Genomic DNA, 27,011 nt, shown 5'->3' on the forward strand with positions numbered 1-27,011 from the left:
AAAGAAATAGCAAACTGGTACATTCATCCTGGAGATGAAATATTGAAAAGAGCATCCTTCTGTTACCAGCTGCCAGAGTACCAGAGATTTCAAGACTCCCAGCAACACAAAGCACTCCATCGATGAAACGAGCTGCAGAATCCTTCTACATCTTGACAGAAGGATGTCTGGGGTTTCCTGTCCATGTCCAGTAATTCACATTTTCTATGGGGCATATCAATTATGCATCCACTTGCTTCTATTAATATTTCAGGCTTCATAAGCATCAATAAAACATACATTAATTAGAAGTTTGCAATCACATCATCCCTTCTCCATCTCCTCCTGCTCCTAGCCTTATTTCCAAAGCCAAGCATGAGGGTGTATGGTCCACGGCCATACTGATTTTTCTTTTTTTAAATTTATTTTTAATTGGAGGATAATTGCTTTACAATACTGTGTTGGTTTCTGCCATACATTAACATGAATCAGCCATAGGTACACATCTGGCCCCTCCCTCTTGGACTACCCTCCCACCTCCCACCCCATCCCACCCCTCTAGGCTGTCATAGAGCCCTGGTTTGAGCTCCCTGCATCATGCAGCAATTTCCCACTGGCTATCTATTTCACACAAGGCAATGTATGTTTCCATGCTACTCTCTCAATTCATCCTGTCCCCTCCTTCCCCAACTTTGTCCACAAGTCTGTTCTCTATGTCTGTGTTTCCCCTGCAGCCTGGCAATTAGGTTCATCAGTCCCATCTTTCTGCTAAGTCGCTTTAGTCATGTCTAACTCCTTGCAACCCTGTGGTTGTATCCCGCCAGGCTCCTCTGTCCATGGGATTCTCCAGGCTAGTATACGGGTGTGGGTGGCCATTTCATCCTCCAGGGGATCTTCCCAGGGATCGAACCCCTGTCTTTGATGTCTCCTGTATTGGCAGCTCTGTTCTTTATCACTCGCACCACTTGTAGATTCCATACGTATGTATTAATATACATTATTTGTTTTTCTCTTTCTGACTTACTTCATTCTGTATAACAGGCTCTAGGCTTATCCACCTCATTAGGACTGACTCAAATGCATTCCTTTCTTATGCACGGCCATAAATTATTGAGTACCATCCTTGTAGGGCTGGAGTGTGCCCCCCCGCAACCGGGTCAGAACAGTTGGTTCAGAGAACCTTGCTAAATAGTCACTGAACACCAAAAGCAACCAAATTCTACTGTTTTCTCCCCCGTTTAGAAGAGATTAATATCATTCATGAAGTGCCGCTCAGCTGAACACTTGGATCTCTTCCCCTCTGGACAGCAGGGACAGATTTCCTGGCCAGCACTGGCTGCTGAAGAATTTAACATTGGTTAAAAGTGAACATCTCCTCCAAGGGGGGACATTAATACACTTAGTGTTTGGGGAGTCTTGGCAGCCTGTGCTGTGAGGCTGCCAAACGAATTACATTAGGTCGGAACTTGTGCTTTGGATGGGATGAACAGGTGGCCTGGGTGCCCCATGCACACATCTGTATTCACCTGGATCAAGTGCATGCAGATGTGCGCTCTTCGGATCTCGGAAGAGTGGGCTGACCGGCATGCTCAATAGGTCCTCTGATCGCACAGGTGCAGTCACCGCGTGCAGCGGAATTGGGGCCCTGTTCTCATTTGTGCTGACTAACTGAGGGCCTGGGTACCTGTAATCCTTTTTTTTCTCAGATTAGGCAGAGAACAGGAAGCAGGCTGATGCTGGGATTGCTCTCAGAGCACCCTTTGTGTGATCAAATGCCCACAGACACAATGAGAGCAATCAGAGTGGGCTGAGGGAGGAATTCGAACAAGAAACCCAAGGCTGGGCAGCCAGGACACACAGGTTGTCACGATGAAGCTAGACTTTGAACACAGGTCTGCCTGGCTCCAAGGTTTTCCAAAATTCTTTCGTATGTGACCCAGATCCCACGATAAAGCGTGATGAATTTTATCCATCAACAAACGGCCAGGGGTTTCCTGTTGTCAATCTGCCCATGTTTCCACCTCTTAGTGGATAGATAAGTGAGTGTCCTCTTCATTTTAGAAGAAAGAGGATTTCAGTGGTGCCAGGATTCTTCGCATGTTCTGATTTTCTTGCTCCTCTAAAGCCTTTTGCTCTTGGAATTCCAGCAAAGGCAACACCATCACCTGCTATGTTTCTCCCTAACGACTCCCTGTCTTTTGAATAGCTGGCTTCGCTTCCCCTCTGTGCACAGACTTTGGCTTCAGTCATCTCCGCCCCAAGTAGATGTTGGATCAAGCGTGCAAGCAACACTTATGAGTTATGGATCCAACCGCAGAAGCTCGATAGCACTCTGCACCCTCCATTGAAGGCAGAGGGTTTTGACAACTGCCTGCGCCCTGCACTTTGGTTGAAGGTGACCTGTGTAAATCCTTTATTAGTGTACGAATCACCCAAGTTTACTTGCCACGTCATCCCGATTTTCGGTTTCCGACACCCTGCGCCCATTGGCAAGGATCTGGTTAAAATCCTTAAGAAAACAGATGCGTTTCTAAATTGCCAGTGGCTGTGAAAACTGATATAATTTTTTAGGAAAAAAGAAATTGGGATTCAAATCAAGACTACTTAAGACTGTTCCATGCCATGTTACTCAATAATTTGATTTCTGGGAATTTATCATAACAGCATCCTTTTGATACACTTGTATCATTTATTGAGCACCTTCTCTGTGCCGAGCCAGAGTTTATATAAGCTTCTCATTTGTATCCTCAACACTGCCACAGGGCAGATATGACTATTGTACTCATAGAAACACAAGGAGACCATAGCTCAGAGAGGCGCAGTCACTTATCCAAGCTGCTGGGCAAGAAAGGATCCAGGTTTCAGCCCAAAGCACTTTGCTTTAGACAAATTGCTCACGCAACTGGACATACTGCAGAGCAATGCTATTTTGGAAGTTCCATTTAATAAATTAAAATGAATTTTATGAGCAGCTGAGTAATTATCTGACTCGAACCCAATTAAAAATTGAGTCCATTCTGCCTGAGTTTTAAGGGATTCTTTTGATTAATGCTGGACAAATGGATTTCTTCTTTTAACCAGTGCAGATGGCCAGGCTGGCTTCTGGACAGAGTGTCCACATAGCTTTGCATGATGACCCACACGTGCTGACTTGAACCGTGGCTTCGTAGGATGTCTGTGTGTGCACCACAGGGAAAAGACTTAACTCCTGTAACTTAGACCTCCCTGTCTCAGCAGCCAAGAGGTTTAATTGGAATGTATTTCTTTTCCAAAGTTCAGTGAAACTCAAAGGGCATGAGCTTCAGAATTTCTAGACCTGAACTTGTAAACAGGCTCTGCCACCTAAACATTGTGTGACCTTGGGCAAGTCACTTTGCCTTTTCAGCATCATTTCCTTCATATATAAGTGATGGAATGTGTGGTCAGAGATTTTGGTGGCAGCTAAGAGAAGCTAAGCCTGAGTGTCATAAGAAAGCATCAACAGAGGACCAGAGAGTCATTTTCAGAACCACTTAGGCAGCACCAGTTGCCCCAGTCTCCCAGCAAATCTGTTCACCATCACTCCCAACGTGACTCAGATTCTTCATGGTCCTCAGCACTGGCCCTGGTCATTGGGTTTGTGGTACGCCCGGGGACTTGAAGGAAGCTGCCATCACAGCCAACTTCTGTTTTCAAAATGGATTTCTCTTGTCCCTAGTTTCTAGGTGCTGTATCTCCAATTCCACTTTGGAGTTGGTTCAACAGATTGGCAGAGCCAGGCAACCACTGAGATGCATGAAAGAAGGTATTTGGCATTTTTATTTTCTTAAGTGGGAGGTGGGCCTTGCCTCAAATGGTGGGAGCACGCTCTAAGTGAAGGGAGGAGCTTCAGCTGCTGGGTGGCCATAAAGAGAAAGACAATAACTCCCTGAAAGTGTTGCTCACTCAGTCATGTCTGACTCTTTGTGACCCCATGGACTGTAGCCCACCAGACTCACCTCTCCGTGGAGTTCTCCAGGCAAGAATACTGGAGTGGGTAGCCATTCCCTTCTCCAAGGGATCTTCCCAACCCAGGGATCAAACCTGGGTCTCCTGCATTGCAGGCAGATTCCTTACCATCTGAGCCACCAGGGGAGCCCACAGTCACAATCTACCAATGGAAATAACCATCCCCATCTCTACTGTTTCATTCATTTATTCATTCCGCAGTGTTTATGGAGTACGTATAATGTGCCAGACACGGTGCTAAGGTTGGGTTACAGCTGGGAAATAAAAACTTATTGTAAAGACCAACACTGTTGCTCATAACAATGATGTTATTGGCATGGGTTTCCATTTTTTTGAGTTCACTGCACCATGCCAGGCAGGGTGCTGGTTACTTAGGGTCCATTCCTCTCACTGCAAGTTAATGAACTATTATCTCCAAGAGATGACAGCCATGCTATTGTGCAGGGCTGCCCAATAGCAGGCGCCCAGTAGAAGTGAATTCTTTCTCTTCCCAGCTCAATGGTTTCCAACTCTGATCTCAAGAGATCAGGCTTTCTTGCTTTTCTTTCAGACATCAATGAACTTAAAAGTCCAAACACGGGAAGCAGGCAATTTTTGTCTAAATGCATGATGTCAGCTGCTCCAGCTCAATCATGGAGTGACAGCTGCCAAGCAGGTGACAAATGCGATGAAGGGCTCCGGGGCATTGACACGCTGCCTGAAAAAGCTTGCTGTGTGCAGCCTCGGATCATCTGTCACCAGACCCCCTCCCTGTGCCGAGTTAAAATGACATAATTAAAGGCATGTTTCTATTTGGGAAGTGACAGACCAAGCTGGCTTTGGGGGCTGCCACATTCGTCATCCCAGCCTGTCACTCTTTTGGGATCTGGTCTTGGAGCTTGGTTCTCCCTAAATCTTTACCCCCTGAGACTCAGTTAACTCAATTATATAGTTGTCACAAAAACGGTACCCAATCCTGCGGTTGATGAGAAAGTTAGACAAGGTTAGCAAAATGCCCGGTTTATATTGTAGGCAAAAAGGGAATCACTGTTATTATTATTATAATTATTATCACTGCCAACTCCAGTATTCTTGCCTGGAGAATCCCATGGACAGAGGAGCCTGACGGGCTACGCTCCACGGGGTCGCAAAGAATCGGACACAACTGAGCGAATGAGCATGCATGCACGCATTATTATATTTGTTTCCCCAATTTTGTCATTTAATGCATGATTTTGGTCAAGTCATGTAACCTTTCTGTGTCTACATTTACTCATCACTAAGCTGAATTACCTCTTCCAGCCCATCTCATGGGAACATTATGAGGATAGGTAGAGAAAGAATACATGCCAACACTTAAGTAATTCCCTTTGGAGGTTTGAGCTACTACTTGGCCTGATAAAACAGGAAGGGAAATGCTATCTTGGACTTTGTATTCACTCAAAAGCCTGCCACTTGGTAAGGGGTCATTTGTTTTCTGAGCACTCCTTGCTCATCTGTAAAATAAGGCTTCCTGCCTACCTCTTAGGGACTGTGAAGACCAGGTAAGGAAATGCATGAGAAAGTTCCATAGATTATTATGTGTTCTCCCAGCAACAGACGGTAGAGTGGGCCAGCTCCCAGACGCTGGCTTCAGGCCTCATCTTGTTTCCTTACAGGCTGTGTTACCTTATGCAGGTTACATAGATGACCTGGGACTCACGGCAGGGGTCCCTGATGGGCCCAGCCTCAGTGGTCCTCACACTCTGATGAACATGTCAAACACCTGAGGATCTTGTATAAAATGCAGATTCTGATTTAGGAGGTCTGGGTAGGGCCTGAGATGCTGCGTCTCTAACAAGTTCCAGGGGCATGCTGATGCAGTGGGTCTGAGGACCCCACTCTGAGTAGTGTGGGGCCAGGTTTGGTGGATTCATGCGTTGGGCTATTGGGGACCATTCAGCTTCAGGAATAAGTTGACAAATTAACAGGTTGATGGGAAGCTCAAAGGACACCAGGACTCTCAAAGCCCTGAATCCACAGATTCTGACTCATCAAAGCTTTCCTCACATCAGCTGTCATTCACAGAGCCGCTCCTATGAGAATAGATCAGAAGTAACTTTCTATGTGTCAGTCAGCGTGCTAAGTACTTTGACATACAAGCATCTCATTTACTCATCACAACAACCTTATGAGATGGACACAATGATTGTCCCTATTTTGCAGATAGGAAAACTGGCTCAGAGAGGTTACATGCATTGAATTATTATCAGTCTAACAGTTCTTTTGAAGGACACGCTAAAGATAATCCCCTTCTCTGCCTTTCTCAGTTTCCTCTTTTAATGAAACCACCAAGGGTCTGAGAAGATCCGGTCTATCCCCAGTCCTTGTTACTGCCATGTAGGAGTGGATGTGTGGGCACCAGCTGTATTCACCCTCCTTTTTATTCCTTCCTGCAGTCAGACAAAGGTCATATAGTCAAAGCTATACTTTTTCCAGTAGTCATGCATGGATGTGAGAATTGGACCAGAAAGAAGGCTGGGCACTGAAAAACTGATGCTTTCAAACTGTAGTGCTGAAGAAGACCCTCGAGAGTCCCTTGGACGCAAGGAGATCAAACCAGTCAACCCTAAAGGAAATCAGTCCTGAATATTCATTGGAAGGACTGATGCTGTAGCTGAAGCTCCAATACTTTGGCCACCTGATGTGAAGAGTAGACTCACTGGAAAAGATCCTGATGTTGGGAAAAGATCCTGATGTTGGGAGAGATTGAGGGCAGGAGGAGAAGGGGATGACAGAGGATGAGGTGGTTGGATGGCATTACCGACTCAACGGACAGAGTTTGAGCAAGCTTCAGGAGTTGGTGATGGACAGGGAGGCCTGGGGTGCTGCAGTCCATGGGGTTGCAAAGAGTCAAACATGACTTAGCAACTGAACAATAACAAATGTGCAAAGCACTCTGTTTACAGTGGGGAAAGGCATTTTCCCTGCCCTCATGGAGTGTAGAGTCTAGGGAGAAAGGCAGGCATTAATCAAAATAATGCACAGATAAATAGGATTCCACTCTGTTGAAAGGGGCTATGAAGAACAGATTTGGGAGCTAAGAAAATCAGGAATTTCATAAAGAGATTGTGCAAAAACTTCTGTGTAGAGGTACTTCCTGGTGGGCCAGTGGTTAAGACTTAACCTTCCAGTGTAGGGAGTATGGATTCAATCCCTGGTCACAGAGCTAAGATTTCACATGACTCATGACCAAACAAACAAAACATAAAACAGAAACGCCACTGTAACAAATTCAATAAAGACCTTTAAAAAAGGATCCACTTAAAAAAAAAAAAAGCTTCTGTGTGAAGGTGAAATAATATGAAAATGGTTGAGTAGGAGTAAGTTAGTTCAAGGGGAAGAGGGATGGGTGCTCCAGCCAAAGAGAACTATGCAAAGGCCCTGTGGCCCATGGAACCAAAGAAGCACACATGGCAAGAGTGAGGGGGGATGTAAGCTGAAACTGGAGAGCTGTTGAGGCCAAATGCCAGAGGGCTTCACAGTATATGTCAAGGGTTCTGACACTGTCTGAAGAGCCATGGGCAGCCATGGCCTATTTTAAGCAAAGGAAGAGTGAAAAGATGAGACAGGGATTTTGAAATTGCTCAGGGGGATCAATCAGACAGATCTGGGGTGGAGGGCAGGTTGAGCAGAAAGAGAAAGAGGAATGAGGATGGTATTGCTCTTGTTTAGGGAAGAAAAGATGAGGGTCAGGCAGCAGCAATGGGGCAGAGGGGGTATCAGTAGCATGTAGGTTGGAAGTGAACAGAAATGATGGGGTTTGGTCATGAGGTCACTGCTAAAGCCATAGTAACAAAGTTGGGGGGCTTTCTGCGTGTGCATGCATGCCTACTCAGTCATGTCCAACTCTTGTGACCCCATGGATTGTAGCCTGTCAGGCTCCTCTGTCCATGGGATTTCCCAGGCAAGAATACTGAAGTGGGTAGCCATTCCCTTCTCCAGGGGATCTTCCCAACCCAGGGCTCGAACCTGCATCTCCTGCATTGCAGGCAGATTCTTTACCACTGAGCCACCTGGCAAGCTTGAATTTACAGCAGCTGGAGAGGTAAATCCAAAAACATATATTTATTGAGTAAAAATTTCAGTTGCCTAAGAATATGTTAAGCATGGTGCCATTTATATAAAAAATCACAGATGATACTATATATTTTATGGATACATTTACATTCATGTAAAATAATCAGAGGTCTGGAAGGTGATGTTCTTAACTCTGGAGGTCAGAGATTTCTGTCTGCACTGTTTTAATTTCCTAAAAGGAGGATTGGTTGGTAAGTTGTTTCAGTCTTGTCCGACTCTGTGCACCCCTATGGACTGCAGCCTGCCAGGCTCCTCTGTCCATGGGATTCTCCAGGCCAGAACAGTGGAGTGGGTTGCCATGCCCTCTTCCAGGGGATCTTCCCTACCCAGGGATCAAACCTATCTCTTACATCTCCTGTGTTGGCAGGCAAGTTCTTTACCACTAGTGCTACCTGGGAAGCCCCCAAGGGAGGGTGGCTTCATTTATTTTAAGGAAAAAACTCTGGCTGTATGATCTCAAATAATGTAAACTTTTCTGAGCTCCAGCCTTGTCACTTTTGAAAATGGTTGTTGTGTTGTCTGTATGAATTGCAGGACTCCCTCCTCAGAGGAGGTATCTGGATAGAAAGTGAGTCATCCATCAGACAGCACAGACAAGCCAGGTATCAGGGCCCCGTAGAAGGGTCACTGATCATCATGGGATGCAGGGAAGACCCCCTCTGGAGACTGGATTGAACTGCGGCTTGAAAGACAAAGTATTAGCCAGTTTTAGGATGAGGGGACAGGTGATACAAACAGGAAAAACAGTGTGCTCCGTGTCAGGCTGATTAATTACCATCTCACATGTAGTGAAAAAAAAAAAACAAATGCTGCTACTATTCTAAGTCTGTTTTATTGCTTTTTAAGTGCAGACAGCATCAATACAATGGGAATTATATTTAGCACAGAGGGCTGTTTTGAGGCAAGCATCCAGCACACAGTAGGTGCAGGCGTGTGCTAAGTCACTCAGTCGTGTCCAACTCTTTGCAACCCAGTGAACTGTAACCCACCAGGCTCCTCTGTCCATGGGATTTTCTAGGCAAGACTACTGGAGTGGGTTGCCATGTCCTTCTACAGGGGATGTTCCCAACCCAGGGGTTGAACCTGCATCTCTTACGTCTACCTGCGTTGGCAGGAGGGTTCTTTATCACTGCGCCACTTGGGAAGCCCCACAGAAGGTACATAATAGATGCTAACGTCCATCTCCTCTGGGCTTTCCCTGGTGGCTCAGATGGTAAAGAATCTGGCTGCAATGCAGGAGACCTGGGTTCAATCCCTGGATCAGGAAGATCCCCTGGAGAAGGGAATGGCAACCCACTCCAGTATTCTTGCCTAGAAAATCCCGTGGACAGAGCAGCCTGGTGGGCTACAGTTTATAGGGTCACAAAGAGTCAGACAGGACTGAGCGACTAACACTTTCACTTTTCCCAGCTCATCTGGTGCCTCATGGAACCCACTGTAATGGACTGAGTAATGCCCCCTAAAGATAACAGGTCCTCATCCCTTGAACCTGTTTATGTGACCTTATTTGGGGAAAAGATATTTAAGAGTGATATAAGAGTCTCATAACAGAGTGGGGGGGGGTGTTTTTCCAGTGACTCAGCGGTAAAGAATTCACCTGCCGATGCAGGTGATACAACAGATGTGGGTTTGATCCCTGAGTCAAGAAGACACCCTGGAGGAGGGCATGGCAACCCACTCCAGTATTCTTGCCTGGAGAATCCCTATGGACAGAGGAGCCTGGCAGGCTACAGTCTACTGGGTGGCAGAGTCGGACATAACTGAAGTGCTTTAGCACATGCAGTAATGATGAGGAGATTATCCTGAATTAATCCGGTGGGTCCTATAAGAGATCCACAAGGGGAGAGAACACAGACACACAGGAGAGAAGGAGGCAGGGTGACCACGGAGGCAGAGAGAGGTTTGAAGATGCTCAATCCTAAAGGAGATCAGTCCTGAATATTCATTGGAAGGACTGATGCTGAAGCTGAAACTCCAATACTCTGTCTACCTGACGCAAAGAACTGACTCATTGGAAAAGACCCTGATGCTAGGAAAGATGGAAGGTGGGAGGAGAGGGGTGATGAGATGGTTGGATGGCATCACCAGCTAGATGCACATGAATCTGAGTAAGCTCCGGGAGTTGGTGATGGACAGGGAAGCCTGACGTGCTGCAGTCCATGGGGTAGCAAAGAGTTGGACACAACTGAGCAACTGAACTGACTGAACTGACCTTGAAGATGGGAGTGAGGCAGCCGCAAGCCAGGAAACAGCAGCACCACCAGAAGCTGGAAGAGGCAGCAAGGGAATGCCCTAAAGAAATGCCCCTAGAGCCTCTGGAAGGCACAAGGCCTTGATTTCAGCCTCGTGATAGTGATTTTTGGACGTCCAGCCTCTGAACTGCTGGGGAATACATTTCTGTTTTAAGCCACCAAGTCTGTGGTCATTGGCTGCACGAGCCACAGGAATCGAATGCATCTTTCTCTATTGTCTGTGGTTTTCTTCTTCCCGACTGCATTGCAGCAAAGATAGTCAATAAATGGATTTGCAGTAAGAATGTGAATTCGTGGTCTCCTAGGTGAATGATGCTCAGCTCAGTTGAGCATTTCAGGCATTAGAAAGGTGTTGAGTTTTGGCCATAAGGCCAGTGTGAAATATTCATTGCATTATCTGGAGGAAACTGACAGCTTCGGGTAAGCTTCCTGGGATCTTATCCAGGCAAAGCCATCATCTGAGGCTGTCCTAAGGACTGAACTGGGATGGAGAGGCAAAGGCATCCTCAAGACAAAGACAAACTTTATAGAATTCAGCTTCGTGGAGCAAATATGAAGAGAAGCACATGGATGGTATAGAACAAGCCAATCATGCCGACCATGGCCATGCGGGGCTTGGGCACAGAGGCCTTGTTGTCCCCCATTCCTTGTAGGCAAGACTCCAGCCTCCATGGCCTTCTCTGATTTCCAAAGCGCAGAACAGTTGCTAATCAAAGGAGAAGTAGCCAGCAAACTATCTGAGGCAGAAGCTCATCAAAATTAGGAGACCTACCACCTCAGACCCTGCAAGACACTCCCTAATCTTGTCAGCAACCCCACCCTTATGAAACTGCAGACAAAAGAATACAAGACTTGCTTCCTTGATCCTTATCACATACTCCTGCCTGACTATGTAACCTTTCCCTACTCACCAGGGTATATGGATATGAGAGTCAGACCATAAAAAAGCTGAGTGCTGAAGATTTGATGCTTTTGAACTGTGGTATCGGAGAAGACTCTTGAGAGTTCCTTGGACTACAAGGATATCCAATCAGTTAATCCTAAAGGAAATCAGTCCTGAATGTTCATTGGAAGGACTGATCCTGAAGCTGAAGCTCCAATCCTTTGGCCACCTGAATCACTGAAAAAGACCCTGATGCTGGGGAAGATTGAAGGCGGGAGAAGAAGGGGATGACAGAGGATGAGATGGTTGGATGGCATCACCGACTCAATGGACATGAGTTTGAGTAAACTCAGGGAGTTGGTGATAGACAGGGAGGCCTGGTGTGCTGCAGTCCATGGGTCACAAAGAGTCAGACATGACTGAGCGTCTAAACTGCACTGAACTCACCGGAGTGGGCAGGGCAGGCAGAGTTCTCAAGGAGCTAGCCTACTGTGTTCCCCCTTTGCCTGGCAAAGTACAGAAACCACTCTTTTCTCCATTACTCTGTCTCCGTATTGCTGTTTGGCATTGGTATACAAAAAGTCAAGATTTTGCCAACACCATCACAGATAAATAAATGTAAACGAATGTGGAATTACTCAGCTCCTGAATGTGAGGCCTTGCTCTAAGAAGCTATGTGTGGTCCATGATCACACTCACATTACTCATAGAGAAGCCTGTTTGATAAATTAGGGCTCTTAGGCTCAATGTTGCTGTTGTTTAGTCGCTTAGTCATGTCTGACTATTTGTGAACCCATGGACTGTAGCCCACCAAGCTCCTCTGTCCATGGGATTCTCCAGGCAAGAATACTGGAGTGGGTTGCCATTTCCTTCTGCAGGGGATCTTCCCAACCCAGGGATCGAACTTGTGTCTCCTGCATTGGCGGGTGGATTCTTTACCACTGAGCCCCAGTGCAGCCCAAGGCTCAATGAGTCTGCCCAAAGTCACAAAGCTGGAAGGGGTGGAGCCAAGCTTTATACCCAGGAACTTTGGATTTCAGCTAGGTTTCTGGAAGTTGCCAGAAGACTGGAGAAGATCTTCCAGGTGTGCCGGCCTAGGGGTCGCATTTCGTACATCCTCTCACTTTATATCTTGCAGATCTGCCTGCTAACCAGAAGCCTGATTCTTGTGCTAATATTTTCCAGTTTTTAATTTTTCTTTAGATAGATTCATGCCATCCCAAGGGTGGTCCAATTATTTCTGGAAGTCCATTTGGGCTAATTTGTTAGACTTGCACTTAGGAAGAGTGAGAGATGTGTGTGTCTTTGTTTGTGTACGCACATGCAAACACACATTTGGTGTTATCAGCTCCCTCGTCTAAGGCTTCACTAAGCTACTGTCTTTTGAGAAAGAACAACATTGCCACTTGGTGTCAAGCTGATTAATTCCTGCTGCAGTTATAATGAAAAACAAACCACATTTCTGTCCCAACCTTGTTTCCTTCTGTATTTTCTATGATTTTTTCCTCTTTTATCTTGCTTCAGAATCTGCACAGCTTGTTTTATCTTCCAAGAATTCTATAGGAGTTTCGTAGGTGATTCTTTCTGAGAAAATGGGAGAAAAATTACATTGCTCCGGCTTCTTACAATTACTAGGAGGCTATGCATAGCTCCTCAAATTATGGGCCATCTAAAAGATAATCTCTTGTTATCATAATTTAACTCAATCTTGAGTCTAATTCTGGCAGCTTCTAATGTATTTCTTGGAAAATAGCATCATAGCTAACACAGAATTGCTTTGTGTCGGTTGCGTTTGACATATATTAACTATTTTAACTATGCAACCACTCTGTGAGGCAGGTACTATTATTAACCCCATACAAAAGATGATGCAATTGAGGATCAGAGAGGTTAAGAAACCTTCCCAAAGCCACATAGCTACTAAAGCTAGAATTTAGATTCAAGGGTTCTTTGGAAGTGAAAACAGCTTTATTTGTTTATTTTTTTTATTACACAGAATATTTGTGGGAATTTTAGAAACTTCAAATAATACAGGAAAGAATGAAAAGACAAAAAACTCACTGAAATTCCCAGCAGTCTTAAATGTCTCATTAATCAATTTCAATATTTTAAAGAACGCATTTTCAGACATCTTTCTAAGGCTTAAAGAAACACATACCTCTGTACTTTCAGAAATGGGATTGTGTAATGAGATGTTCTGTAATTTGCTTTTTACCCAGATGATGGTGATTATAGTGGACAAGTAAAGCAGACTCAGAAGATGAGAAATACCTCCTTTATCAAAGTGACGAATACAAGCTCAGTGTTCTCAGCCTCAGTATGAGCGCTAACTCCAAGGTGTGTGTAGGGGTGTCTGCGTGAGAACGAAAGGTGTGTGCAATCTGTGTTAATTCCCTGGGCCTTACTTACTGGATTCTTTGACCAGAATTCATCCAACCAGGGCTTCCCAAGTGGCACTAGAGGTAAAAAAGCTGCCTGCCAGCGCAGGAGACTTGGGTTTGATCCCTGGGTTGGGAAGATCCCCTGGGGGAGAGCATGGCAGACCACTCCAGTATTCTTACCTGGAGAATCCCCAAGGACAGCAGAGCCTGGAGGGCCACAGTCTATGGGGTCTCAAAGAGTCGGACACGACTGAGCGACTGACCACAGACGGATCCAAGCAAGTATCTGTACCACAAACAAACATGCTCCCAGCTACCTTCTTTCCAAGAGCATTCAAGCCCCAATACTATTTACATACAGTCAATGCATTTATGATCTTATCAGGGAAGAAGGCTCCCAGAATTACTCTGAGCCACCAAAGTGTTCCCAGGTGGTTAAGAACCCGCCTGCCAATGCAGGAGACATAAGAGACACAGGTTTGATCCCTGGATTGGGAAGGTCTCCTAGAGGAGGGCATGGCAACCCACTCCAATATTCTTGCCTGGAGAATCCCCAAGGACAGAGGAGCCTGGAGAGCTCCAGTCCATGGGGTGTCAAAGAGTTGGACACTTAGCCACTTAGCACGCACAGCACGGATGCACCAAAGGCTAGAATCAGAGATAAAAGCACGGGGATGGTTGCTGTCCATTTGACTCAGATGAAGCCTCCATGTAATGCATCATTTCAGAGTTTAAGTAGAAAAGGTCAAAAACGACATTAGAGAGGAATATTCATTTAGGCCAGTTCCTGGATTTTTCTGGCTAATGGAATTCCTCTCTGCACACTCATTACCTCATCTCTGAGAATACTAGGTTTGGAAGTAGTCTTGATGGTGCTTCAGGGAATAGGCAATTTAGGCGTCTCAGGGAGGTCACGTGATACAACAATCTGAATAACTAAAGTTTGTTGCCACTCCTCAGGTGTCAGACACTTGGAAGCATCTTGCGTTTTGCCCCCAGCACATCCTGGTATGATAGTACTGTGGTCATGAGCATTGAGTAGGTGAAAATGCTACAGCTAAGACTGGATGAGTGACCCTCCTCCCTCAGGCTCCCCAGCCAGCAACTGGCAGAGCCCGGAGTTGGATCCAGGGTTCTCTGAGTCAGACCCACCCTCCTAGCTGCTATGCTGGTACATAGTAGCTGGTACATTTTCCGTTCCCTTCCCCTGATGTAGGAAGGGCTTTCTGATTAGATGGCAGTGAGTAGAGATCTGAGAGAGGCATGGAGGTAAGGCCTGCAGAATTCTGAAGGAAGAGTAATCTAGAGAAGGGCATGTGCAAAGGCCCTGAGGCGTGAGCATGGTTGGAGTTCAGGAGAGAAGATGAGCTCAGAAAGGAAATGGGAGGTGGTCAGATATGTAGAACTTTGTGAGCCAGCATGAAGGACTGGGATTTATCCTGAGTGAGCTGGGGTTTGCACAGGTTAGTGAAGTGAAGTCGCCCAGTCGTGTCTGACTCTTTGGACCCCATGGACTGTAGCCTACCAGGATCCTCAGTCCCTGGGATTTCCCAGGCAAGAATACTGGAGTGGGTTGCCATTTCCTTCCCCAGGGGATCTTCCTGACCCAGGGATCGAACCCAGGTCTCCCACACTGTAGGCAGACGCTTTACAGTCTGAGCTACCAGGGAAGCACAGGTGAGTAATAGGACCTGATTTTATCTTGATAGACCATTCTGGTTGCTGTGTGTATTGGGTCTGGGGCAAGGATGGGAGCAGATGGACCAGTTAGGAGGATGCTGCAATCAGCCCAGCAAGACAAAGGGGTTTGGGGCCAAAGTGTGAGCACTGGAGGTGGTAGAAATGGTTGGATTCATCTTATACTTTAAAAAGAATCAAGGAAGACTTCCTTGATGGTCCATTGTTTAAGAATCTGCCTGCCAAGGCAGGGGACATGAGTTTGATCTTTGGTCTGGGAAGATTCCACATGCCACGGAGCAGCTAAGCCCTTGTGCCGCAACTATCAAAGTCTGTGTGCTCTAGAGTCGGTGCTCTGCGACAAGAGAAGCCAGCACATTGCAACGAGAGAGCAGCCCTGTATCTCCACAACTACAGAAAGTCCAAGCACAGACATGAAGACCCAGCACAGTCAAAAAGAAACTACAAAAAGCAGAATCAATGGGGTTTTTGGATAAATTGGACAAGGAGAGCGAGAGAACATGAAAACATAAGAATGACGTATTCCTTAATTGTCACGTCACTCATCATTTTGATATGCAAATTATAAAAGAGCAGTTTGAGATTTCCAAACATGGTTACCTGCACTCAATGCCTGATCTCAGCCTGGATAGAATAAGACAGATGCATATGTATTCAGCTGAGTCTGACTCTTTGCAACCCCATGGACTGTAGCCCACCAGGCTTCCCTGTCCATGGAATTCTCCAGGCAAGAATATTGGAGTGGGTTGCCATTTCTTTCTCCAGGGGATCTTCCCAACCCAGGGATCGAACCCGTCTCCTGCATCCCTACCATGACAGGTGGCTTCTTTACCACTGGATAAGGCAGCACTGGCTCAAATCTGTACTTAGCAGCTTTGTTCTCCAGTAACTTTACCTCTGTGAACCATTTCTTCATCTGTTAAATGGAGCAATAATCACAGAGCCTCCATTAAGGCATCTTGAGAAGAAGTGAAGTGTTACTTGCTCAATCGTGTCCGACTCTTTGCAACGAGGCTCCTCTGTCCATAGGATTCTCCAGGCAAGAATATTGGAGTGGGTTGCCATTCCCTTCTCCAGGGGATCTACCTGACCCAGGAATCAAACCCAGGTTTCCTGCATTGCAGGCAGATTCTTTACTGTCTGAACTGGAAGGGAAGCTCGAGCCAACACGAGCAGCCAGATGTGCCAGGCTTGGGTGACAATCCAGGAAGTGGGGAGACAATCACTGGGGGCCGACTGACCTGCCCCACCCACCCACTGAGAGGACTGTCGAAGCATCTTGATGTGGATTAAATGAGATGACGCCTAGCTCAGGCACTTGTGTTTGGTGGGTGTGACTGCATGGAGTCAGAGAGACTTGTGTTTTGTGTTTGCTTGTTTGTTTTTAATATTTATTTGGCTGCATCTCATCTTAGTTGTGGCACACAGGATCTTGAACTGAGTCATGTGGGATCTGGTTCCCAGACCAGGAATCGAACCCGGGCCCCCAGCATTGAGAGCTTGGAGTCTTAAGCCACTGGACCACCAGGGAAGTCTGAGTCCTACACTTTGATCATGGGAAAGGGACTTCCCCTGGAGCTCCACCCTTGTGAAAGGATTTGTCTAGCACTGGGGCTAAGGACAGAAATCAGACTCAGAAATCGATGACAAGGAAGTCCTGGCCATAACTGCTCCTCCTCTTGGTCAAAACATTCAGGGCCCTGGGCCTCAGTTAACTCACCTGTGAAGTGGGAAAATAAGAGCTTCCTTGCCTGATCGACGAGAGGATGAAATGAACACACATACGGAGCCCAGAGCCGTCCCTCAGTCATGACCGCTTCTCTCCTCCTCCTCATACGTACCTGATCTCAGTTGCCAAGTACTTGAGCTGAGATTTGCCCTCACGTTTCATGTCTGCTCCGGGTTAAAGAAAATTACTCTCCTGTCTTCTCGCATATGGAGCTGCAGCTAGTTCTGGGGCTGGGGATTTACTGTCTTTGCAGATTGTCGGATTCTGACATTTACTGTCCTCTGCTTGTCCGGGGCTGGCTCCTGTGCAGAGAGACAACTGTGGGCTTTGTTCCGAGCAGAAGCCATGCTCACTGCAGCCTGTTTGTAGGGCAGGAGGGAGAGAAAGACTGGGTTTTTAAAAAATATATATTTATCTATTTGGCTGCATCAGGTCTTAGTTGCAGCACATGGGCTCTCTAGTTGTGGTGTTCAGGCTCAGTAGTTGACACACGTGGGCTTAGTTGTCCCAAGCATGTGGGATCTTACACCCCAACCAGGGATTGAACCCATGTCCTCCACATTGCAAGATGAATTCTTAACCACTGAACCACCAGGGCAGTCTTTTTTTTTTTTTTTTTAAGTCATAAAAGTGCAAGTAGTGGGTCCCATCATTGACTTTCATCTGGGATGCTGTCACTGGTCTCCCAAGCCTATGCCTTCCAATCTTTTCTTCATGCAGCTTTCAATGGCTGAGAAGCCTTAAAAATGCTCCATCACAGCCTGTTGCTGCTCAGAACCTTCTAGAGTCTTCCACCCATCTCAGGATAAAGACGAACTCCTCCCCAGGGCTCACAGGGAGAAGGAGAAACATTCTTCTTTAGTCCAGACTGCCCTTTTCAACGTGACTTTGCATCCTTCCTTCCAGCACAGGGCCTTTTCATGTGCTGGTCTTCCTGGGCAGAGATGATTTAGGGTTAGAGAAAGAGGCACAGTCAATAAAGTAGGACTTTCAGAGGTTCAACACCTTGAACACCTCATGCTTCCACCACATACAATTTCATTTAACAGTAGGCTCTGACATGTAATTTTATTTTTCCAAATTGCACACTAAATGTGAGTTGTGCTGAAATCACTCATTCCTCTTGTTTGCTTGCTCTCTCTGTCCTTCAAAGCTTTTCTGATTCAGTCTCTTTTGCTCTTTGTCTCCCTGGATCCCTGCTTTTCTGCTCCCCTAAACCAGCACTTAAGGGAGAGATTACAGTTTTGGTATCATAAAAGATGGGGCAGTAGTGGTGTGGGAGAGAGGTTGGAATGGGATGCCCTGTTCATGTCTCCCGGTTGGAGAACCTGCTGTGAGGAGCGTGGTTGGTTTATGACCTCCAGCTCGACCTTTGGATCCCCCCAGTGCTCATTGTGAGGCTGCGTTCTCCTGGGCTGTGCTCAGCCGATGACCAAGCAAGACTGGGGTACCCGTGTCCCTCCACTCCTGCCCATCACAGGGTTCTGCCAATAGGCATCATCTCCACTGGTGGGCGGAGCCCTTCTCCAAGCCACCAGCAGGCTGAGGGTCTCCCTCCCCACCCCTCCTTCCTTCCCTCTCTCCTCTCACAGGCCTCAGAGTCACATCGTGGTCTGAAGTCTCTCCCCATCAACTCCTGTTCCCTTTCCCTTTATGCTTTGCAGGCATCCCCTGCCCTGCCAATAAATCTCTTGCACGTCTAATTCTATCTTGACATCTGCTCAGAGAACCCAAACTGACACAAGCAGAAGAAGAGAAGAGAATTAAACATCTTCAGTCTTCTTAGAAGAACTGATGCTCTGAAACTCAAGAACTCCAGGCTTGTAATGACCTTTAAGAGAAAGGAATCTGAAAAAGAATATATGTATATATGTATATGTATATATATATATGTATATGTATATATATATTTGAATCACTTTGCTGTACACTTGAAACTAATGTGACATTGTAAATCAATTATACTTCAATTGGAAAAAAAAAAAAAAGATGAACTCCAGGCTTCATGTTCTTCCTATGATGCTTGAACTTTCACTTCATTTGGAGGATGTACCAAGACCGACATCAACGGCTGGCTGGCTCCTTCCTAGCTATATTCATCCAGTGCCTTGCTTCTTCCTGTTATGGAGCCTGGAAAAGCTCGACTCATCTCCCAGACTCTTTGGGTTGAGAATTGCTTTCCTGGAAAAAGAAGACAAGATGAAGCCCAGTAGTATTCCTCTCCCCACTTTTTTCAACCCTGAATATGGACAAGAACCCTAGATCCCAAGCAACCAGTTGAGAGTGTGAGATAACAATCATGAAAGAAAGACTCAGAGAATCACAAAGACCCCAGCCCTTGGCACAATCCAGCCACAGAATCAACAGCAGATGCTCCTATACTCCTGGACTTGCTGTGACTTGAGAAAAATAGATCCTTGTCTGTGTCAGCCACAGTATGTCACTTGCAGGTCAAAGCATGCCTTAATGATACAGATGATCTGAATTGAAATATGTGCTCTGTGCATTTGGGTCAACCGGCTGGCTCAGGCAAGGCCAGAGGCATCTTTTGGTGCAGGTAGAATTTCATAGGCTGAAGGACCAGCAATTGCTTTCCTTGTGCACTTGGCAGTCCATGGAGAAATACACCTGGATTTGGCATTGTAGGGCTGAAGAAGATCCTTTTTCCCCATTGTCTGTTTTTGAAGGGTATGAGTGACAGATTTGGGCTCAGTTTGTCTCTTCCCTATTTTATTGGATGAGTGGGAAGAGACAAGAGACAGAAGCAAGGGGTGACAGTGAGAGTTTATAGGGGAGAGAATAAAATGTCACTTATCCCAGTGAGAGGGGGTGGGACTCACAAGTCGTGGTCCTGGGATGATTACTGCAAGGGAAGATGCAAAGGACCCAGCCACTCACCCATGTGTTATCAAGGGATTGTTGTTCAGTTGCTCAGTTGTGCCCGACTCTTTGTGACCCCATGAACTTCAGCAAGCCAGGCTTTCCTGTCCTCCACTATCTCCTGCAGTCTGCCCAAACATATGTCCACTGAGTCAGTGATGCCATCCAACCACCTCATCCTCTGTCACCCCCTTCTCCTCCTGCCCTCAGTCTTTCCCAGCATCGGGGTCTTTTCCAATGAGTCAGCTCTTTGCATCAGGTGGCCAAAGTATTGGAGCTTTAGTTTCAGCATCAGTCCTTCCAATGAATATTCAGGGTTGATTTCCTTTAGGATTGACTGGTTTAAACTCCTTGATGTCCAAAGAACTCTCAAGAGTCTTCTCCAACACCACAGTTCCAAAGCCTCAATTCTTCAGCACTCAGCCTTCTTTGTGGTCCAACTTGCACATCCGTATATAACTACTTTCTTTGACTAGACAGACATTTGACTGCAAAGTGATGCCTCTGCTTTTTAATATGCTGTCTAGGCATCAGTTTGCTGCATGCTTAATTGCCAGTCATGTCTGACTCTTTGTGACCCCATGGACTGCAGCCCACCAGGCTCCTCTGTCTATGAGGATTCTCCAGGCAAGAACACTGGAATGGGTTGCCATGCCCTCCTCCAGGGGACCTTCCCAACCCAGGGATCGTACCCTGGTCTCCGGCAATTGCAGACAGATTCTTTACTGACTGAGCAACTAGGGAAGCCCAAGAATACTGGAGTGGGTAGCCTACCCCTTCTCTAGGGGATCTTCCCCACCCAGGAATCGAACTGGGGTCTTCTGCATTGCAGGCAGATTCTTTACCAGCTGGGCTACCAGGGAAGTCCATCTAGGTATAAAGGGGGTTAATCCTTTTTTTTCCTATTTATTTCTATTTAATCTTTTTTTTTTTCTGTTTAAAAAATAGTCAAGTCCATTTTCCACATGCCCCCAAAAACCCACATCTCCACCAGCTGAACGTGAATCACCCCCCACACTCAGAGTACAATTCTGTGGCATGTTCTTTACTTAATTTCAGCAGTAGTAACATTCAAGCACCAAAAAAGCCCAAGTAATTATATGTCTGTTTTCTCCGCTGTTTTTATTTGCATGGAACAAAGGCACCTGCTATGTTAATTGTGCCCTTTTTATAAACATCTTCTCCAGTCAGCCAACCTAAAAATGCATTGGGGGTGGGGGAGGGTTATGTGTTGGAGGGAAAGGATTCGTCTGTACAACAGATTTTCAGATCTTCCTCAAGTCCAGTGATACCTTCCTTCATATAATGCTGCCAAACCTTCACCCAGACAACAGAGGAAGATGATTCACTGAACGTTAAACAAAAGAGGTTAAAAAAGAGAAAGAATCCTTGGAGAAGGAGAATGGAGAAGGAAGTGAACCAGACCTCCCTACCTGTGTTCAGTCACAGAAGCCACGACATAACATTGAAGGTGTGTTTTCCCAAAGAAAAACAGAAAAAAAGAAATGTGCCCATCCCAGCTGTATCATCTAGACATTGTGAAATAGTCCTTGACAGGTTTTGTTTTTCCTATTTATGTGTAAAGACATAACATACAGTAAAGGGCACACATCTTAAGTGTACAGTTTGATTAATTTTTTGGAAATTTTTTGTTGTAGGAAAATATATACATCTTGAATTTCTCGTCTTCATTATTTTAAATTGTAGATGTCACTGCCATTAAATTGCCATTGTGATGTTGTACCACCATCATTTCTACCTTTTCCAAAATTTTTCATCCTATCAAACAGACTCTGAAACATTACACTTGGGGAAATTTACATAAAATACAATGTGTAGCCAAAATCCAGATTGGGATATAAAATGTTCCCAGCTTCCAGCTGGCTCCCTTATGCTCCTCCTTGGATAATGCCTCCTTAGAGGTAAAACTGTTCTGACCTCTATCATCACGGGTTAATTCTGCCTGAAAGTTAGTATAGATGGAACCAAATGGTATATTGTTCTGTGTCTGGCTTCTTTCACTCAACACTACCCCTGAGATTCATCGATGTTCCACGAATCAGTATTTTGTTCTTATTTTTGTTGCTACCTAGTATCCCATTTGGAGAAGGAAATGGCAACCCACGCCAGTATCCTTGCCTGGAGAATCCCGTGGAGGGAGGAACCTGGTAGGCTATACAGTCCATGGGGTCACAAAGAGTTGGACACGACTGAGCGACTTCACTTTTCACTTTCAGTATCCCGTTATATGAACATATCATAATTTATTTTTCTTCCCCAATCATTCTCCAGTCGGTGGACATTTGGGTTTCTTGGAAATAAAGCCACAGACTCATGGTCATAGAGAATGGACTGGTGGTTTCCAAGGGGAAGGGGGTTGGGGCAAGGATAGAGTGGGAGGTGGGGGTTAGCAGACGTAAGCTTTTATATATAGAATGGATAAATGGCAAGGCTGTACTGTATAGCATAGGAGAATACATGCAATGTCTTATGATAAACCATAATGGAAATGAATATAAAAAAAGAATATATATTTGTGTAACTGAATCACTTTACTGTACAGCAGAAATGAACACCATTGTAAATTAACTATACTTCAATAAAAATAAATTTAAAAAGGAAATAAAGCCACTGTGACATTACTGTGGAAGTCTTTTTTAAAAATAATTTATTTTTGGCTGTGCTGGGTCTTCATTGCTGCTCAGGCTTTTCTCTATTTATAGTAAGTGGGGGCTACTCTCTAGTTGTGGTTCATGGGCTTAATTGCTCCTTGGCATATGGGATCTTCCTGGACCAGGGATTGAACCTGTGTCTCCAGCATTGGCATGCAGATTGTTATTAGTCCTATTACTGTTATTATTATTGTTTTTGATGTGCTACCACCAATTTGCCCTATCTTTAAGGAGCAGTTCCATCCACCAGAAAGTTCTTTGCACTGAGTTGAAATTGGCCTCTTTGTAACTTCACCCAATTGCTTCCAGTCCACAGCCCAACATTTAGCACTTAATTACATCTTGTCTTCTATTATGCACTAATTGTCTCTTGTGGCTCCTCCCTTCTCCCCGGCTCATTTGCCAACTCCTCGAGGGCAGAGACCAAGTCTTGTAGTCAGAACACCTTGCTGCAAGAATAAGAGCTTATTAAATAAATACTTGTTGATGGAAAGTTCCCGCCAGGATAGCCCCCTGGGGCCTCAAAGCAGGTGTGTGGAAGACAGTGTAGGAAGGTCACAAGGGATTTGCAAGTTAAATATGCATACAGCTTATATATAATTTGCATACTCCCGCTGTCAACGCTCAGCAGTTTTACATTTAAAATGACATTGCTCCCCAGAAGGCTGTCATTTCTTTATCTTGCTCTTCTTCAGTATTGTGTATATATCAAATCAGAACATGGGGAGTTTACACCCTATGTGTGAACTATTCAGTAAACTATTCAGAACCTCAGTTGCAGAAGAGAACCTCAGGGTGAGCTTGTCTGGTTGAAACTCTGTTTGCCCTTTCAAGGGCACTTGTCACCTGTGCTCTCAAACACAATTACTCACTCCTACCTCACTTTGTTCTTGCCACCTGCAGTGCCATTAACCACTGTATATCCTAACTAGAAAGTAGTCAGCACTCTATCAGTTGCAAGTGATTGGAACCCTACTCAATGCAGTTTAAGCTAAGACAGGGAATTTGAATTCACTGGCTTCTGTAACTGAACTGTCTGGGGACTTCAGACACAGCTTGAGGTAGAGACTGAAAGGATGTCATTAGAGGTTCATCAGAATTTCTTTTCTCCAACTCTGCTCACAGTTCAACTCAGTTCAGTCGCTCAGTCGTGTCTGACTCTTCGAGACCCAATGGACCACAGCACGCCAGGCCTCCCTGTCCATCACTAACTCCCGGAGTTTACTCAGACTCATCTCCATTGAGTCAGTGATGACATCCAACCATCTCATCCTCTCTTGTCCCCTTCTCCTCCTGCTGCCTTCAATCTTTCCCAGCATCAGGGTCTTTTCAAATGAGTCCGCTCTTCCCATCAGGTGGCCAAAGTATTAGAGTTCCAGCTTCAACTCTGCTCATAGTCCCAACACAAAAAACTTCACTTACTTGACAGATGAAGTCAAAATCTCAAGGCTGCATTTCATTGGTCGGACATGAATCACATGATGGTCCCTAAACCAATCACTGTGTTTGGAAGAAAAATATACCAATTATCTAGTTCTTGGGTGAGTCCTTCTCTGCCTCCTAGTCATGTGGTCTGAGAATGAGGAAGAGGAGTTGCCTGAAGAGAAGTCTAGGGGCTTTCCTTAGAGGAAGTGCAGATATGAGCACAGATACCAACTCCCAGCAGGGGCCGGATAAGTCTGTCTCTGTTCCTAACCTGGGGGTTCTTTGAGGGCAGGAAGTTGAGACTCCTCATGAAACTGAACATGTTAAAAGGGGTAGAATAAAGAAATCTTCAAGGCACCAGAGAGTCCTTCCTTTCTTACTGTTTACTGAACAGCAAGCATTAGGATGACAAGAATGAACAAACACAGAGGTGGTCCCTGCTGACTGTGGGGCTTATGGTCTTGTTGGCAAGACAGAATACACACAACAGACTTGAACAATAGAGAGTGATGTGCATAAGATACTGTTTGTATGGACAAAGATTCTTCTTTGCAGCTTAGAACACTGAAGTTGATAAAAGAGTACTAAGATGACACCATAAAGGGCTTCCTTGGTAGCTCAGCTGGTCAAGAACCCACCTGCAATGCAGGAGACCTGGGTTTGATCCCTGAGTCGGGAAGATCCCCTGGAGAAGGGAACAGCTACCCACTCCAGTATCTTGGGCTTCCCTGGAGGCTCAGCTGGTAAAGAATCCACCTGAAATGCAGGAGACCTGGGTTCAATCCCTGAGTTGGGAAGATCCCCTAGAGAAGGGCATGGCAACCCACTCCAGTATTATTGCCTGGAGAATCCCATGAATAGAGGAGCCTGGCAGGCTACAGTCTGTGGGGTCACACAGAGTCAGACCCAACTGAAGCAACTTAGCACATATGCACACATAGCAACTTCTAGGACAGTAGTTGCGATGACCCCCCATTTCTTAGAAATGGGTTGGAAACTCTGAAAAAGCATGCCTACAATATGCCAGGAACCGACCACACTATGTACCTTTGTGCAGAAGACCTTATTTTTATCAGCCTGCCCAACAGCCCTGTGAAGTGTGATCTCATTTCACAGAAGAAGAAAGAGGACCTCAGAGATGGAGGAACTAGCCTGACCACAAGTGGCAGATCTGGAAGACCCAAGTGAGTGCCTTAGTGTCAAACAAAACCCGAGGCCGGGTCAGGGCTCACTGCCGGGGCTCAGGGCTCCAAATCTAGTCCTCATCTCTCGGCTCCACTGGGTCCCCCCACCCCTGCCTTCAAGCCACATGTGTCATTGGGGGTTACTCTGATCTGTCATCAGGCCTTGACTCTTGCAACTGGACAAATAGCTATTGTCAGTCTTGACCCAGAGGGAGAACGAAGTTTCCTTTCTGCTTTCCTTGCCAGAGCCTTGAAGCCCTGCCCCAGAAACGCCAACCTCCCTTTTCCCCAGGAAGTATTTCTGTCCCCTTCATCACTCATCGCTAACCCTGTGCCAGAAGCTGGGTGGTGGTGGCGGCAGACGCTTGCAGCCAGCTCTGCCAGGGCTTGACCTGGCGTGTGTGTGTGTGTGTGTGTGTGGCAGCCAAGATCTGGCCTATTTTGCTCCTGTGCTGAGCGAAACACCTGCTGACTGTTCTGCCTGTGTGTCGTGAGAGAAAGGGAGGGGTCAAGGATGCCTCTGATGTTTTTTGTCTGGACAGCTATAAGTTGTCACTTATGGAGATGTCAGCCAAAGCAGCTTCTGAGCAGGGTGAAGTCCAGAGTTCAGGTTTGTGTCTGTTAAGTCAAAGATGCTTGTTCAACACCCAAGAGGAGTCATGAAAGGGCAACTGGGTATGGAAAGAGGATGAGGCTGGAGATAGAAATGTGGGAGGCGTTGTCATAGAGACGGTAGTAAATGCCGTGGGATGGTTGAAACCACTAGGGAGTGGGAGTATCAAAAAGAGAATGAGTTATCGGAGAGCCTAAAGCCCCCCACCCTAGAGCACAGGGCATAAGGACCAGAGAAAACTTAGAAGGCGTAGTGAGTGGGCAGCAAGGTACTGAGAGAATCAGGATGGAGGCCAAGCAAAGGAGGGATTTCAAGAAGGGAACAATTAATTGCACCAAACAATACTGCTAAACTGCATTTGATCAGAACTGAAGATTTACATGGTTTTGGCACATGAGATCATTGATGACCTTGGCAGGAGTAGCGTGGGGTGGAGGTGGGCAGGAAAGCAGGAGAGAATGGGCAGAAGGTTAAATAGACTCTTTTTTTAACGAAAATTTTTTTTATTGAAGTGTAGTTGATTTACAAAGCTGTGTTAGTTTCGGGTATGCAGCAAAGTGAATCAGAGTAGCTCTTTTTTCTTTTTTTTAAAGATTCTTTTCCCATGTAGATCATGACAAAGTATTAAGTAGAGTTCCCTGTGCTATGCAGCAGATTCTTTTTAGTTATCTATTTTATATATAGTAATGTGTGGAGATGATTCTTTTGAAAGGTTTGTAGTAAAAGAGAGAGCTTCCTAGGTGACACAGTAGTAAAGAATCCGCCTGCCAATGCAGGAGACATGGATTTGATATCTGGGTCGGGAAGATCCCCTGGAGAAGGAAATGGCCATCCACTCCAGTATTCTTGCCTGGAGAATTCCATGGACAGATGAACCTGGCAGGCTACAGTCCACGGGGTCCCAAAGAATCAGACATGACTGAACACACACATAACAACACACACTAAAAGAGACAGATCAGGGTTGATTTTTCTCAAGCTGGGAAATATTGTAGCAAGTTTGTATTCTGATGGGAATGAAAAGTGTAGAGGGATGATTTTGTGATGCAAGGGGGGAAAAAATGGGGGCAGTTCCAGGAATAATATCCCAGAGCAGGCTGGAGGGGATGCCATCCCGTGGACCACTGGGATGTTTGGCCCCAGATTGCAAAGCCAGGCTCCCTCTACCCTGCTCCCTCTTCCCATCAACACACAGTACATTCTTGCCTTCTCTTCTCAGCACCGCTCCAA

The sequence above is a fragment of the Odocoileus virginianus genome, chromosome 33, assembly GCF_023699985.2.
Source record: "Odocoileus virginianus isolate 20LAN1187 ecotype Illinois chromosome 33, Ovbor_1.2, whole genome shotgun sequence".
Taxonomy (NCBI): Eukaryota; Metazoa; Chordata; class Mammalia; order Artiodactyla; family Cervidae; genus Odocoileus; species Odocoileus virginianus.